Source organism: Propithecus coquereli, unplaced genomic scaffold (genome assembly GCF_000956105.1).
Source record: "Propithecus coquereli isolate 6110/MARCELLA unplaced genomic scaffold, Pcoq_1.0 Scaffold34, whole genome shotgun sequence".
Classification (NCBI taxonomy): domain Eukaryota; kingdom Metazoa; phylum Chordata; class Mammalia; order Primates; family Indriidae; genus Propithecus; species Propithecus coquereli.
Genome location: NW_012149063.1, coordinates 9438511 through 9456735, shown reverse-complemented (window position 1 = coordinate 9456735; position 18225 = coordinate 9438511).

Below are 18225 nucleotides of genomic sequence, written 5' to 3'. Positions count from 1 at the left end.
TTTATTGTAAACTCTAGATAAACAACTAATTTTTTAAAAAGTAGAATTGATATGCTGAAAGGAGATAAAATGGTATCATGAAATGCTCATTAAAATCAGAGAAGGCATAAAGATAGGGAGAGAAAAAAAGAACAAATGTAGTGGATAGAAAAGTTACAAGCATGGCAGATATTAATGTAACTATACCAATAATAACTTTAAAAATTAGCAGAGTCAGGGACTTGTGGGACAATAACAAAATGTTTAATATTTGTATTAGCAGAGTCTCAGATGGAGAAGAGGAAAAAGCATATTGCTGAAAAATTATTTGAAGAAATAATGGCTGAAAACTTTCTAAATTTGATAAAAGACAAAAAGGCATAGATTCAATAAGCCCAGCAAATCCCATAAAAAGGTAAACCTGAAGAAATAAATGCCTAGAAACATCATAATCAAACTGCTGAAAACTAAAGACAAAGAAAAAAACATTTGAAAGCAGCCAGAGAAAAATAATTCATTACTTGGGAGAACAGCAGTTAGAATGACTGTGCATCTATCATCAGAAACCATGAAAGCCAGGTGCCAAGAACACACAATGGGGAAAGAACAGTCTCTTCAATAAATGATGTTGGGAAAACTGATATCCACATACAGGAGAAAAAATGTGGACCCTTGTCTTGCATCGTGTATAAAAATCAACTCAAAATGGATTAAAGACTTAAACATAAGACCTGAAACTGTAAAAATACTTAAAAGAAAACACAGAGAAAAAGCTTCTTGACATTAGTCTAGGCAATGATTTTTTTGGCTATAACCCAAACGCACAGGCAACAAAAGCAAAAGTAGACAAGTGGGATTGCTTCAACCTCAAAAGCTTCTGCACAGCAAAGGAAGCAATCATCAGAGTGAAGAGACAACCTACAGAATGAGAGAAAATATTTGCAACCATACATCTGATACAGAGTTAATATCCAAAATATATAAGGAACTCAAACAATTCAATACCAGGAAACAAATAACCCAATTAAAAATGGGCGAAGTCCAGTAGGGTGACTATAGTTAACAATAAGGTATTGTATATTTCAAAATAGCTAGAAGAGAGGACTTTTAATGCTCTCACCACAAAGAAATGACAAGTGTTTGAGGTGATGAACATGCTAATTACCCTGATTTGATCATTATGCAGTGTATACATGTTTCCAAACATCACACTGTATCCCATAAATATGTAAAATTACTGTGTCAATTAAAAACAAAGTAAAACTTTATTTATTTTACTTTGCTTCCAAAAATGTGATAATTACACAATGCTTTGAGATCCTTTTAAGTCTCTGATAAAAAATTTTGTTATTTTGATGAATTGCATACATACCTCATAGGATGCAAATTTATTGCAAACTGCCATACAAAGTTCTGCACTATCTTAAATGTTTCATAAAGACTTTACTGACCAAATAATCTCTGACAGAGTAAAGTGGGAAAACATGAAAATTTAATCCAATATCTAGAAAGTCAAAAAGAGAAAAGAAAAATGTATCTTTTGAATCAGAGAATAACACTAGTTTTGCTCTGTATTCTAGCAAAGAATTGCACATAGCACATTAGGGAATCTCAAGCAGTTTTACAGTTTGTCAGAGGAAAAGAGAGAGTATTAGATCCCATCCTTCAAACTGTGATGGTGGTTAAGCTCTCTGGGGAGTTGTGGCCTTTATGGGTGTTGGTGAAGGGTCTCTGTGGACACCGTTATTTGGCCATTTCTTCTTGGTGACCTGAACTCTTCTGCTCCTCTCCCTTCCCCTGTGCCTTCCAAGTGCTTCCCATTTGAAAACAGGTCAACAGCTTGTTTAAAAGGTCAAAGAGAAGAGGAACAGAAGTATGGGTGGAGACATGGAACAGCTGTTTCTGAGAGCTCCCAAGAAGGACGAGTTGACATTGGACAGGAAAAGATGTGTATATTTTGTTCAAGGGACAGAAGGCGGGGGAATGAATAATGGCTGGAAAGATGACGTGGCTCAGGTCAACTTCTTTTACTGCATTAAAAAAGGGTCTCTTGAATTTCTGAAGACGATACCATTTGGAAATGAAGAGACAAAGAATGCTGAATCATCAGGGTTCTTCCTCCTTTGCCCAAACAGCTCTACTTTCAAAATTTCTCTCTTCTTTCTCCTCTTTATCACTCTTTGGGGTTGTTAACACAGTGTGTTTTCATTTCACAGGGGTGTAACCCTGCTCCCTGGGGCAGCTCACCCAACATCCCACTCCCCAGCCTCAGGCATAATTATAGAGAAGCTGCTTTTGTCTCAACACATACAGTGAACAGTTGATCCTTGAACAATGTGGGAGTTAGGGGCATTGACCCCCACACAGTCAAAAATCTGTATATAACTCCCCAAAACTGACATATAATAGCCTACCATTGACTGGAAGCCTTAGTGATAACGTAAACATTTGCTTAGCATTTATTTTATATGTTATATGTATTATAGATTGTATTTGTACAATAAAGTAATCTAGAGAAAATAAAATGTTATTAAGAAAATCATAAGGAAGAGAAAATATGTTTACTAGTCATTAAGTGGAAGTGGATCATCAGAAAGATCTTCATCCTCATCACCTTTATGTTGAGTAGACTGAGGATGAGGAGGAGGAGAGGAGGTCGGTCTTGCTGTCTCAGGGGTGGCAGAGGCAGAAGTGGAGGAGGTGGAAGGGGAGGCTGGAGAGGCAGGCACTCACGCAGTGTAACTTTTATTGAAAAAAAATAAAAACATATGTAAGCAGTTCAAACCTGTGTTGTTCAAGGGCCAACTATACTTCTCTCTCTGCTGGAAACTTCTCTTAGGGCTTATCTCTTTGAATCAAAGCCTAATAGATTTATTTTCTTTGGGTCAGTACACAGAGTTTTGCAAAAGAAAATGCCATTTTTATGTACTTTCTTGTTGGGTGCATTAGATCACCCAAAAATTGAGGTCACTAAACCTATACTGAATGGCAATTCTTCTGTGCAGTACCTAAGTGTTCTTACTCAACACCAAAGCAAAGACCACTCTGTTACCACTGCTACCACATCTTATTGTATCGTGTTTATGTTTCCTTCCTCCTTCCATAACTTCTCATTGTACAGTCTTCACTAAAAACTGTTTTCACATTTTTCTGAGAGCAATATTTTCTTTACCATCTTTAGTGATTTACTCCCGGGATGGTCATTCTAAAGGGAGTCCTTCAGATCAACCCTTCAAATTACAATTCAGAAAACAGACATCTCCATGTTTGCATTTTAGAAATTAGGGCGTCCCACTTAAGAATACACATGGTATATTTTATTACCTGCTTCTCTCTAGCTGCCTTGATTGCCCCTTAAAATTCCACTGCGGTCATATCAGAGCAAACACCCTTAGAACTCCCTCTAATGATTTTGAATAATCTATGGCATATGCTTTCACTTCATTCTATTGGATGTATTTGAAAGGTTAGTTCCAGCTGATTCCAGGCTGCCTGTCCATTCATCAATTTGCTCAATTCTTTTCAGCTTCCTGAATTCCCTTTTCTTTTATTTTTTAATGGACATAGGTCATGTTTGATTTCAACAGCCCCTTAAAAGTCTGACATATAGACTGAAGAAAACTTAAGAACATAGAATCTAGCAAGACTGTCCAGTGCATGGCCCATAATATCACATTTTCAACAACCAATTAGATAAAATTTGCAATGTTGTTATAATAACAATAGCAGCTAACTTCAACGAAACTCACCAACTCTGTAGATGTTACCGACTCATAAAAGACCTATTATTGCTCAGGCCATTTCAATAGTCAAGTGGCTGTGTCTGGCTATGGAGGAAAATGTTCGGCTCGTTTACTTTCTTTATGCCTATTAATACAGCTCAATTGAAGACTGCATCAAAGGAGGGTTGGACAACAAAGACAAAAGTGAAATTTTTGTGAAGTATTTGCTGAAGGATCTCTAATTTCTAGATATATGCCAACCACAGAAGGCAATTATAGTAAACAATACAACTAAAACAAGATTTTGAACTCTGGAATTCTTTGGACATAAGAACCATTTGGAACAGCCTCCATTTAGAAACAGGATCATCAAATGGTCCCTTATTATAAAACGTTAGAATTAGAAAAGGCCTGAGCCTTTCCTGGTAGTTTTTATCTTTATCTGGATTATGATCTTCTTTGGGAATCTCATAAAAGCTATAAAACTGAACCCAGAAAATTATGTTTACATACAAACATACAACATTTGATCCATGATTACAGCAGACTCATTGGTCTCATCAAGCCCATTTATGGTTTCTACAGGGATTCTAGGGAATCCAGATTAAGAACCCCCGATCTGGTCCAAAACCAAAGGAGGCAACTGAAACTCAAAAGCATACATGGGTCATCTAGCTTCATCATTTTCTTTCTGTTCTCCTCTTCCTTTCTTTGTTACTTGTACTTGTATCTTTTTAAATGTTAAATTGATACGTGTGCACAAAATTTATTCTTTTATTGCAAATCTCTTCCCAAATGATGGGTGATAGGAAGTCTGCTCACTGTCTCTCTCTGCCTCATTTAATTGATGTGGCACCATAAACTCCATCAAAGGGCCAATATAATAGATCTGCTTTATTACAATGGGAGTCTGCCATGGTGTTAAAAATTACCAATATGTCTGCAGATGCTATAGTCAAGAAAGACCACAAAAGGTCCTGAGGGCTTTGTGGGGCAAAGGTCAAGCCACGCTCTACTCTGTTCACTTAATGGGTAGCTATAATCTAAGGATACTTATGCCAAATTCACTCTGGAGTGGTTTGGCTGTTGATTTGGAAACTATTGGCACACCTAACCCCTTATTATTACAACACCTTTTTATAAACACTTAATATTGGGAAATGATATGTTTGGATCAAAAAGCTTCTTTGTCCTTCTCCTGTCCAGTAATGAGTAGCAATATAAATAACACTTTCGCAATCTCCTGACGTTAATGAGAGATAATCTGGGAAACAAAATGTATACATGAGCATTCTAGATACTGCTCAAAGAATTTCTATAGCCCAAAGAGGAAACTTTGAGAATTCTGTACTTTACTCCTTTTTCCCTTTAGAAATTTAGAATAATAGTATGTCCTTGTAATCTTGATCTGTAAAAAATATGCTTTTTCTAATTAATCATCTTAAAATTCACATCAGATTCTTTAGTGTCACATGAGACACAGACACAATCCTACCCAATAAGCTTTGTTCTGCTTACGGCTTTCTTTCTTTCTTTCTCTTTCTATCTTTTTTTTGTTTGTCATTTTATTCTAAATCCACTTGAAAATCTTCCTACAAAAATAAACAGCATGTTCTCTGTGTCTTGGTAAAATGCTTCTAAATAAATAATGATTGTTCTGACTCATATCCTTTTTTTGGCCCCAAATCAATGTGTGAAAAAAAAAGTGGTGATGGGGTTAGATTAAGTTCTCATGAGATATGTGTATAAAATAACCTGAAAAAGGAATTCTAACTTAAGGATGGCATAATTAATGACTGTCCCTCAACAGAAAAACACCTATCTTCAAAGGTTTCTGCTTTAAAACAAGCAATCACTTCAGGAGGCCAGGTAACTAAGTTGCCATTTGTGAGTGGTATCTGCAAAATGATAGGACTTCAAGGACTGCCTTCCGTGGAAAATCTTCTAACCATTTAAATCATTATCCTGGTGTTATTACCTGAATCACCTCCGGGAGTCAGAAACACACCTGTGATCTCCTGGTAATTCAGCAAAGGAAGCAGCCCTCCTTATGCCCTGCTTGTTGATTTTAAGTAGTTCTGGTGTAGTAAACCCTGCACACAATTTTGGATGTGCATGGTGTTAAGTTAAGGTTACTGCTCCGAGCCTTACGCCCAGCCCACAAAGTTAATAGCAGGAAATGCGTGGTGGTTTAGCACCTCAATATTGTGCACTTAAAGATGCAAGGCTAGTCTGGAAGACAATGGACACCAGGAGTACTTGGAAGGCAATTCAGCAATTCGGTTTAAAAATTAGAGTAAATGATGCATGTTGGGGAGAGCAAAAAATGGTAGCTGTCTTGTTTAAACTAAATGTTTAAGCCACGACATGGTCATTGGAATAATAATCTCCTGGAAAGCAATATTTAAATGTATCCATCATCATTTAGGTTTTAGACACACAGTTAAATATTATTGATCATTTGCAATTGTGTGCATCCATGTGTACATATATTAAACTGAAAAGTAACAGTAGCATGTAAAGTGTAGAAGATGAAGTGTAAAAATAGTACTTGAGTTTCTAATTACCAGTTTTTAATTAAGAAAGCCACAAGCAAATTATAAACATCCAGTTTATAGCATTGCAATCTTAGAGGCTTACACTCATGAATATGGTAATTTCTTATTTTATGCCCTCTTGAGATGTCTTGTTAAAAACATTTTATTGGGGATCCTAAAATTCAGTAAATTTGAAGCCCTTGGCACCTTGGAGATAGTTAAAGTTCTTCAAAAAAAAAGTCAGCAATAAATATTTGGCAAATATAAAGAATATGCACATTTTCCCAAGTGGGTGATTTTTTTTTTTTTTTTTTTGCAGTTCTTATATTCAAGTGATGACACTGCAGTTCAGAATGTGAATGCATATTGATATTTTCTTCCAGAAACTGCATGGGTTGCTGGGAGAATACTTCTCCCACAGAGTTATTTTTATGCAGGCACCTGGAAATGGTGGCTTACTGGCTCTGGCTTGCAGAGCTGTTTTGGACAATCAGGTGTACATATGAGCAAGTGGTCTTTATTTAGAGCAATTAAAATTCTAACATTCTCCTCTCTTGACATGCAATTACTAGGGCTCTGCTGTTTCCACTAATTGCTCTTGCTGGGGACATTGGTGAGAAGCCAATGATTTTGATGGGTAGCGGATTATCATTTTTACTTTGCTACCTGAGAAAAAAATCATTTGCAAAATCCCATGTGTAATTAGCAAGACTCATGATTAATTGTCCTGCAAAATTAGCTTCACTGTTGCTTTTATTTTACTGCTTCAAATATTAATTAATGTTAACTCCTTTCCTTCAGTTCCAGCTTTTGAATATTCAACATGGCTTTGAAAAATTATCAAGGTTTCTACTTGCATTAGCATGCTAGAGCTTTGATTTCAGGAATAAGTATTCTGATTTAAAAGATCACATTTGGGTCATAAATAATTTTTATAGGAGGACAAACAAAAGCATCAGAGCATCATGGGAAGGCATTCATGCACTAACTGAAAGTAAATTGTTTCAATAATGATTCATTCCCACGTGCTTTTGGGGGGAAACATCAGCAAATATGCAAACCGCTGCATTGTGTGGGGGCAACAACCATTCTCCCGTGACAGGCCAACTACGCAGGCATTTTTCTACCTGTAAATTTGTGATAGGTGAGCCTGAAAGCCTTGCAAGAGATCATAGACTCTCCAGTTCAAAGGAATCACAAAGGTCATCCTGTTTTAAGAGTCCCAATCCTGGTGAGCACTAGAATCACTGTGAGTTTTTATGAAAACTACAGATTCCTTAAATCCCACTCCAGACCTCATGAATCTGACCATATGGCATTGAGTCTGGCACAGAGTTCTCTGGGAGACCGTGGTAAATGTCTAGGTTTGGAAACCATTGATCTAGTTGCACCACAAGTTGTCTGAATTCCCTGTATCACATCTGGGCCAAGTGATGCTTGAACACTTCCAGTGTTGGAGAACTTACTCTGTTGCCCTTGAAAATAGCTTTCACCTGCTTGTCATCTCAAGAGTTTATTCCTTCTGTTCTGATAACTGCAGGTGGTTAATTTCGTGGTGCAAACATGCAAATGCCTATTGCCTATGTTATAAGGGCAGTTCTCCATCAAATGCTTGGAATCAGACTGATGGTATCTATCACGCAGACATGGTCAGGGTTACTTACACATATCTAAACTCCTGGGAAAAAAACTGATGCTTGCCCTTTTCTAGTCAAAACCCCACTGCCATGTACCACCTGATACAGAGAGGGTGCTGTGGTCCAAAGGACCCTGACATCCGACTGCCAATCTGGGCGCAAGCCCATCCGCAGCCTTCTACCTCCAGCCTGCTCTGTCCAATCACCCAATCCTGGAGCAATGGCTCTTGCAGCTCTTGTGAGGAAAATTCTGCTTGGCATCCCTTAAAGATTTTATTATTAGACTTTGTCTTCTCCTGAGAGCTCTTTTGGCATAAGATTCTCCTCCCAAAAGTCTAGGGTCAAGGAGCCACTGGGAGTGGACTCTGCTTTGTATCTTCCTTCTCAGGCTTCAGGGACCCAGTAGGTGTCAGCATTAAAGATCTCCTACTCTTCCTGATACTGAGCACACTTTGCCCTGGACACAGGGTCAGGTCAGAACATCCCCAGCAGGCAGCAGAGAAGGGGGAAACTTGAGGATGGGGATGGGTTACTCAGATGGTCCTTCTCAGAGAGCTTCCCTGTCAAGCAGATGCCCAGACAGCTTAGAAAGGATCCTGTGGAAGTCACTTCTCTCACCCGCTGTGTGACCCTGTGGAAGTGGCTTAACCTCTCAATGTTTAGTTTCCAGCATCTCCTCACAGGGTTTCAACGAGGCTTTAATGGGTTCAGACTAGCAAAGTGCTTCCCACGGTGCCCGGCACACAGGGAGGCCTAAGTAGGTGACTGCTGAACAAAGGAAACTAAACGCTACTATGATATCTGTGTAATGGATAAATACATTCTGAATCCCTGAATACTGCTTCCCAGTGACTTAGAAAAGCAATTTACAAAGAAATTGGTAACTGGATGCAGGACCTAACAAAATTCAGTTTTTGCGTATTCTAAGGTGGCAAAAGTTCACATTTAGATTCATTTTTTAACCTGGAAAATTCCCAAGGATATAGGTAGAAATCATATCTGGGCCTGGAAGACTACTCATTCCTTTTTAGCCAAATAGCCCTCTTTGTCCCTCTAACTTGACCTTATGAGGTGAGGGTGGCCTCCATGTGGTTGTCCTGAGAACCACCACTGTCACTGTGAATACAGTTTGGGTTCTCCTTTCCTGCACACTCACCCTACTTCACAGTAATTAATTGTCCCTCGACTGAGGAGCCGAATGAGAGCAAGACCCTGTCAGAATTGCTCCCGGCTATATCCCGGCACCTGGCACGGAGGAGTCAGGCGGGTTTGTCAATGGCTAAGAGGGAGCGGAGGCCCGGCGGGGTAAGGACCCGACCCCAGGATGCCCGCTGACAGACCGTTAGTGCGGGTGCCTAGGAGATCACCCATCACAATGGCAGGACACACCAAGACATGTTTTCTGCTGTAGCAACTTCCTCATTAGAAATTGCGCACTGACATAGGGGACTGGCTAATGTTTTTCCGTGAGTATCGTTAACCAATGTTTCAAAGGCGTGAAGAGCAAGTATGTAGTATCATTCAAATGTAACTCAGAATTTCTGAGAAGTGGCTTTCGTATACAATGCTTCAAAGAAATGGATTTAATCCAGGCTGGGGTTAGGGCTGGGCGGGGGCCTGCGCGGGCAGATCTGAAGGGGCGACACATCCGTCCTTCATGTGCACGTGGCCCCGCAGCTGCTTTGACTTACCCGGCCTGGCCTCCCTGTAATTGCGATAAGACACAAACCAGAGGTCCCGACTATCTGGGGTCATTAAAGGAGCCCATGCCCCCCTCTTCCCACACCAGCGGGTTACTGCGGGTGCTCTGGTTGAGTTGGGGCTGAATTAACTGCCTCCCGCCTGTCAACGTGCCCCTCCTCCCATCCAGCTTTCCACCAGACAGGCTGCTGGTAGGTCCCATCCCGGCCTGTGGCTGCCAGCTGTGGAAGGTTAGGCACGATGTCAGGAAAGGCCGTAGTACCTACGGTAGGTCTGGGAAATTCTGGTTTCCAAAGTGGTTTTGCACCCATTCTCTCACAGTGCTCCTTAGGACTTTACCACGCACACCTGTCTTTATAAGGAACTTGAAGCATCAGACTCTGTCTGGTTATGGTGACAGAACCCAGGCCTCGCTATGCTAAGTCGGGGTACTCTTCCTCCAGACCAGGGCTGCTTGTTGGCATCACCTCTGGTCCTAGAAGGAGAGGTTGAGGTTGACATTGGCTCAACAAAGTCTTTTAGTTTAAAAGCAGGGTGAGAAAATGTCTTCTATAGTCCTCTAGGGTCCAGCTTATTTTTTTAAAATTTAGCTTAACTTTATTTCTCTATTATTGATAAAGTCCGTGGAGCCACTGAGTGTTGACAAATGTTTGAAGTGTCAGGATATAGGAGACAGGGTTCAAGAAAAATGTGGTAACTCGTATTTCTGCCTACTTATCTTTGCTGGGTGAATTGACTGTGCAGGAATATGACGGAATTTTTATCGCAAGTCTTAAGGTGGGGAAGAGAACAAAGGAAAGGGACTAGTTGCTTTTATTACATTAGTTTTTCACCTCTAAGAAACCTGAGGCTAACAGTATATAAAGAACTAAAACAACTGGACAATGACTCCAAAGCTTACTTCAGCGCTTCTGTGGGTTTTTATACCTTCTTGAAGCCAACTTGGAGCATGGAAACATTTATTATTGGTATTTCTAATGAAGAATGATCCCTTATACACACGTATCACCAGCAGTAACTTGGTGACTTAGCAGAAGCATTAGCTACTTTCCCTATGAGCTAGCGTGGGGTCAAGGTTACCTGTGGTTCAGGATATCTGGCATATAACATATTTGCAGGTAAGCTGTTTAGTACTAAAATGGCCTTGACATCATATTTACTGCTAGGTTAAAGGACTATAGACCAGTTGTTAATATGAGAAATATAGCTGGGAGATGACTCTAACATAATACTAACGGGAAGGTAAGGCCTGTAGAAACACTACATAAATAGTGTTCCTCTTGTATTATGTTAATTTTTAGAATAACCTCACAGCAACATTTCACCATGACACTCACATCTATATACCCTAGTGAAGTCTCAGGTTGCTTCTTCAGGCACAGAAATATGTTCTTCTTGCCTGTGGCTGCCAAAGTAAATAGAAATCAATGAAAGGCAGCAAAAGTGCTGAAGTCATTCCAATAAGGGAAGTGCTTGTTAATTTAAATTTTGCACTTGACATTGGTCAGGACTAATAGCAGAAAATAATGTCCTAAGCTGACTCCTAAAGTCATTTTGGTCATCACTTATCTTGTATTTCTTTGTTGCTGCAAAAATAGTGTTATAAATAAGAAACACATCTAATTGTGGTAGATCATTAAAATAAGGGGGAAAAATAGAAATTTTGTATGTCTGAGTGTTATTAAGTCCCCGGGAAATTTTTACATGAAAAGGATCTTATCATATTGAGCTTGGATTGAGTGACCGGTGTGTGTGCAGTGCATGCTTACATATGCGTGTGTACATGTGCATGAATTTCAGAAACTTCAAAAAGCACCTCCTGCTGCTTTCAAAACCAGGCAAATATGTTTGAAGCCTGTTGGCAATTTAAAATAGGAAGATATGAAGCCACTGAAGGTGGCTGCACAGGAAATTAGAAAAGTCTTGACTCCACAGAGCAAAATAAATGTGCCATTGTATCACTAAATAATTGGAGGGGTGGGTCTGTGTTGTTGATGCTAAGCAGGTGTCCATAAATCAGAATAAATGTAATTAATTGTTGTTAGTGTTAATAAGAAAGGGTTTTAAATAAGCTAACTTGCTTTTCTCTCAGTTAAATCTTTTAGAGTTGGAGGCTTGTCCTTTCAATACTAAATGCATTGGGAAGCTGAAGTGTATTCGAGGACTTCATTGAATATTATAGTCTGGAATCTGTTATTCTTTCTTTTCCCTCAATGAAACTCCTAGCTTTAGATAAAAGTTAGATTCCTGGTCTGAGTCGTAGGGTCCCACATGCTGTTAGAACACCCACTTCAAAGCAAAAGTTTTTTTTTTTTTTTGAGGAAATGCCCAGTTTGTCAATTCTTGGGGTGAAAGTTTTAGATTGTGTTGTTAGGTCTCATCAGCCTGTTCTGCTGTGGGCCCATCTGGCCCAGCACCTGACTCTGGGAGGTCAACTTTGTTCGACGGGCCCAGAACATCTGCCCTCTCTCCATCCTTTCCCCTTCAGAGAATAAAAGAACTGGCTGGGTTCATTTCTCAGATTTGTGGGAAAGCCTGCGTCGGGCACTTTGCATCCACCACTCCTTCCAAACCTGACGATGAGGATTGTTGTTATTTCATCCACGCACATTTCTCTAAAGAAAAAACCCTAGAGAGAAAGACAGGCTATGAATTTGTCAGATGCTGGGAAAAGATACCGCAGAAAAGCAGCCTCCCAGCCTTTGGACTCTGCTCTGTGTTCATTCCAGGACTGTCACCTGGAGCAGGGAGAGACAAAGGGAAGGAGGAGCCTGGCATTATGATGAGGATGAGATTGTGACCTGGACTACGGACTACGTGGTGAAATAGTTTTTATAAGAGCACGTAAAAGAGAATGCTGAGGCTAATTGCCACAATTGGAACCCAGAGGCCTAGCAAATACAAGGTGCACTTATTCTAAACTCAGCAAAGTAGTAGAAAAATACTTCTGAGAAGAGTTTTGAGGAGAAGAGGGTAACAGTGAGGAAATACTTCATGGCTATGTGGGCCCAGGCCTGCAGGGTGGGCCTGGGGAGTGGAAGGAAAGCAGCGGATACACTCTGTTTGTATTATACTCTGGCCTTTGAGGCTGTCTGACACACCATAGTCATCAGAGACCTGGGGCCATGCTAGGGAGACCACACAGCCATGAGATGGGCGTTCAACTAGCCAACAGCATGTGGTTACTTCAAGACCGGGTCAGCATGACCCAGAAGAGGGCGAGGTTTATGAGTGTTGGGCCAAACCCACTCCTGCTTACATGTTTCAAGAATAATCTTAATGATGGGAAGGAGAGATAGGGGTGGAAACTCACTAAATATGCCAAATGTGAGATGTGGCTGGACTGCTTCTATGCAAGCATGGCAGAAAAACATTAAGAAGTCATAATACGCTTAAAATAAAATGAGCTAGCGGCATAGCACTGAGGTGAAGAAACCCTGTGTTCAGTCAAAACTGTTAAAATATTAATCCTTCTATTATGAAAGATAGTAAGGCACAAGCTGGTAGCTTGGTCAGCAGCGCTAATTGTCTTCGAAGAGCACGTCTGTGGGTTCCGCAGAGTGAGGACCCTGCTCCTCCACTCCCGACCCAAGTTCACGGAGGCCATGTCGTAATGTTCGGAAGCCCCCTTTGCAGAATCCTGTAATTGTCCTGCAGGGACAGGCCACCTCTCTGAGCCTGGGCCAGGATGAGGGTCTACACTTTGGCTTAGTTCTGCTTTTCATTGAAGATTTTCCTGCAGTAAAAGTTACCTTTTTGGAAACATTTGGAAGAGTGAAATGCCACATCTCCAATTTCTAGCAATATATTTGTCTGCCATTATTTGGCCTAGAAGCTTAAGAAGGAAGACCACTTGGAGCCAGACTTCAGAGTGATCTGTCTCTAAGGAATAACTTTCATATTGTACTGTTCCGTTTTGCCATGCTTCCTAAGCCACCGTAAATTCTCAGCATAAATCTGCAGAAAGACTTCACCCTCCACATCAAACCCTTATAAGGATCCATTCTGCTCTCATTTTAGAATCTCCCTTCTAATAGCCAAAGGCAGACAGAGGAAACCAAGAAATCCAGACACTGCATCAACGGGTTAAATCATATGTCAAAGGTGTGACCATAACGTATTACAAGCTTTTCATCGCATAATACATCACTCAAGAAAAAAATATTTGGGGCAGTTTTACTAATTCATCTTCCTATTGTTAAGTGAGTACATCTCTGGTGTTCGTGCCTTTCTGCTTCAATTAAAGCAATCATGCCTGCTCTTTTAGGAAACTATTAAGGGTTTATTACCTCTTTGTTTCACTGCTAATATTCAATTTTTCCTCTTTGTCTCCCTTCCCAATACATTTTTTTTCCCTTTCTATCTGGTTTTACTTTTCAGCACACCATACAATTTTGGCTATTGTTTGATAAAATGGCCACTGCACCAATATAACTTGTTTGACAAATATCAACAAGTGCTTATTGTCTCCTGTGTACTTGATACATTAGGTGGGTGGGGTGGGCAAAAGAAATAAGCGGTGGCTCATGTTCTCAATAGGGAGAGAAGATGTCAACACTCAAAACAACTAGCAAATAATTTATTGTCAGTATACAGCCAGGCATTTAATTACTGTATGGCTATGCAATGAAGAAAGTTAAAATAAAAAGAGTAGCCCTCTTAATTAATAAAGTCTTTCTGGAGAGGAGTATAACACATTTCTTAGCAGGGAAGAAAGGGTAAATCATTTCTGGCCCAGAGCATGGCCTAGCACTCAGGGAAGGAGGAGAAGGTTGTGTGCAGAGAAGCAGACAGAGCTCATCCCACCAAAGGGCAGGAGTCCCTGCTGGGAGAGCCAGGGCAGGGGCTGCTAATAGAGACCTTGGCTGCAGGATGAAGAGGCATGGGTTTGAGGCAGGGATTGCTGGAGGTCCCCTAACAGAGAAACAAAATACAATGAAAGGAAGCGTATATGGATTTATCCAGCAATGGCTTGCAGGTCTCCCTGCAAGAGGAGACAGAGAGGGAATAAAATCATAGAAATTTGGCCCAGATGCCCATTAGCGTTCCTTTCAATCCACCCTGAGGAACATACTTACATGATTCTATGCTAAGGGAGGTCAAGAAAGATAGAGATAGAGGTAGAGATAGAGATAGAGATAGAGACAGAGAGACACCAAAATGGAGGTATCTGCAAAAGTGTCATAGATGTGAAGATACAACAAGAAGTCGGCAGTCAGCAAATCATAAAAGGGTCCTCCTCAGCACCTAGCTGGCATCCTGATTGCAGACTTCCCAGCCTCTAGAACTGTGAGGAATAAATTTCCATTATTTAAGCCACCTAATTTATGGTATTTTGTTACAGAATCCCAAGCAGATTAGGACAGGGAGGATGCTGGGTGTTGGAGCTAAGAATTGGAAGGAATCTGAAGTTATCTCACCCCATTCCCCCACCCACATCTATGATAGAAGGTCTCTCTCCAACATTTCTCGTAAGTATCATCTAGCCTGTTCTTGAACACTCAGGCTCATAAGAAGCTCACCAGTTCCCAAGAAGACCCATGCCACTGGAGAACAATTTTAATAATTAGAAAGTTCCTCTTCATGTTGCTCTAAAATTTGTCTTCCAATACCTTGCTCCTATTCATCCTCCTCCTGTTCTCTGGGACTATCAGAAGAGTATTCACTTACGAAAACTTGAATGCCAGATACCAGGCTGAGGAGTGGTCCTAAATCTGGGAGCAGTGAAAGAGTGAAGTAGACATCTCGGTTTAACTGAAGCATTAGAAGCCGCTGTAGTTTTTTGAGTAGGAGAATGACAGGATCATTTCCATCTTAAAGAAGATCAAGAAGGCAGCTGTGTAGGAAAGGAAGCCAAGTTGGAGAGAACATTTTGGAGACAAAAAAGAGAGTGTGGAAAGATAGTTGGAAGGATCTCTAAAGTGAATGTTTAATTGCAGCATTGAGCAAATTCTACTTATTTTATTCTACTCAGTTTTCCCACCTCAAAAAATGAGACAGATTACCTCAAAGAATCTTTCCGATTCTACTGTCCTGTGGTTCTGAGTTTTTGGAGCTAAGAGAGATATTTTCAAAGTAGGGAGATTTTGCATTACTATAGGTAAAAAGCAGAGATGCCCTGAAATTGGAATGGAAAAAGTGTTGAATCTAACAAATATTACAGAAAAGACTCAGAAAGCCAAGATACAGCATGGCTGTCTAGACCAAAAGGAAAGCAAAAATTAACAATACCTCAACTCCTGGGCTATGGGGCAAGGATGAATCATGGTGCTTTTGACCTTAAAGAGGACATTTTGAAGCAAAACTAGGTGGGAAGAAGGGAGATTTAACATGGAATTTGAGAACATTGTGGAGCCGTAAAGAAGATGGAGGCAGCCCCTGTGTGAGCTCCTGTCCTTCAGCCTCTGCTCAGGTGAAGCACGTGTTGATGCTGAACTTGGGTTTTGATCCCTCTGCTCACACAGCCGCAAACTCTCTCCGTGGGTGATCTCACTCCTTCCCATGTGCAGTACCGTTTCTAGGCTAACAACTCCTACATTTTTATCTCCAGCCCAAATCTCTCTGAATTTCAGAATCATATCCCTGCAAATTGAACTTGTCTAAATAGAACACTTAACTTGCACTTCCCATTTGTGCCCTCTCTCCCCTCGTCTCTCCTGTATTGGTAAAAGCCACTTCCACCTACCCAGTTGCTCAAGTGAAGAAACTCAGTCACACTCTCAATACAGTCTGCCAACAAGCCCAGACAAATCCACTTCCAAAATATACTTGCGTCCATCTATTTTCCTCCTTCTTCAGTCCCTCACCCCACCCCCGGTGTAAGCCACCATCTCTTCTCACTTAAGCATCCACCCTCCCTTCCATTCTCCACACAGCAGACAGAGGGATTTTAGTAAAATGCAAATCAGATCATGTCACTCTCTTGCTTAAAACTGTCCAAGGCTTTCTGTTCCTCTTGGATAAAAGTGCAAATGAATGATCTTGACCATGCATGACCTACCTGGGCCTATCCCCACCACCACATCCAACCTCCTGCAGCCTCAGTGGGCTCACTGAGGCTGGAATTGCTGCCTCTCTTTCAGCTCCCTGCCCCTGCCAAGCTTCTGGCAGGAACTATCCTCTCCCTGGTCTTTGCTTTGCTGGCTCTGTTGCCTCCCTTGTGTCTCAACTTAAGTGTCACTCCTCAGATGAGCCTTTCCTGACCTACAGAACACAGGTTCCCTGTATTTGGCTTCTATCTCAGCCCTTTGTCTGTTTCCTTCATACCAGTCATTGCAGCTTGTTATTTATTTTTTTTCTTTTTGCCTTTTCAGCTCTAGAATGGAAACTGCATGAAAGATGGCACCATGCATGTCTTGTTCAGTGTGCCATTCCTCAGTGTTAGCAGGGATCAGTAAATACTTGGCGAATGAATGAATGAGTCGTATTCGTTGGTCTTATTCTGCTAAACAAAAGTTGCAGTAGGGAATCACTGGTGGCATCCCTCTTTGCTATATACCCTTTATAAAATATAACATTAGTTGATTTTCTACTTTGACTCCTCATTAAGTCTGCAAAGAGATGCTTTCCCCTTTACCCATCTTGGCTATGACATTGTCTCTTAGCTTTGGGGCATCACCAAATCAGAGACTAAAAAGCTCGAGAAGCCTTTTTCTCTGCACAATACATCAAACCACATTTCAAATGCCGTGCTATATCCCAAGTTAATCTTTACCAAGTGTTATTTTCTTTGGTTCTGGACCTCTACGTGCTTTACCATCAAAACATTATTTAGTTAGCCTTTTGAAGATGTGCAAAGATCTTTGAAGCCTTGGAGTAAAGATCACAGTGTTTGCTTTTTTGGAGTGGTGCTCACACCAAGGTAGGGCAGAAGGCATTTCCTTGAGCAGCCTCGAAGAAATGGGACAGGTTTCTGTTTCTGGGGCTCTGCACGTTCTTTCTTTTGTAGCAAGAACACTCCCTTCTCATCTGAGAGCTGATGGGTACATTCACTGTGGCCATCCCTCCCACACTTTCAAGATTGGGCAAGCAGTCTGTGTCTGATGAATTAATCATGGTCAGCTTTTTTTTTGGTGGCATTTAAATCTATGAAATTTAGTCATTAGCAGACTTCCAATAACAAGAGTCTTGTGACTTGTGGTTTGACCTTCTCTCACCTCTGGAGCCTCTTATTCTTAACCTGTAGACCAAAGATTTGAGTTTACCCTCACCTAGCTCCTGGATTCAAGAGCTTTCTCCCTCTCTCTCTGTCCACACTCATCTGGAGAGGGATAGACAAAGAGAAGAAAGGAAGGAAAGGATAAAATCCTTTGTTGATATGAGAAGACATTGTAAAGTTCTTATAGAAGAACTACATAAAACTTTTCCAAAGTAAATCTAGCTTTTAAATTTTATCTGTTAGAACAACACGGATTCCCACCTCAGTTTCAGCAGTTTTTCAAATGTCAGGTTTTTTTCCTTAAACCAAAATTCATCATTGTTTGGACATGGGAAGGCTCTGATTCGCTTGATTTTGTTGCACTTAAAAAAATTTAAAACAAATTTGTCCTAACAATGGCCTACCATATTAAAGAGCTGTAATTATTAAAATAGTGCAGTGTTGGAGTAGGATCAGATATTCAGCTTAATCAAACAGGGTAGAGAGCCTGT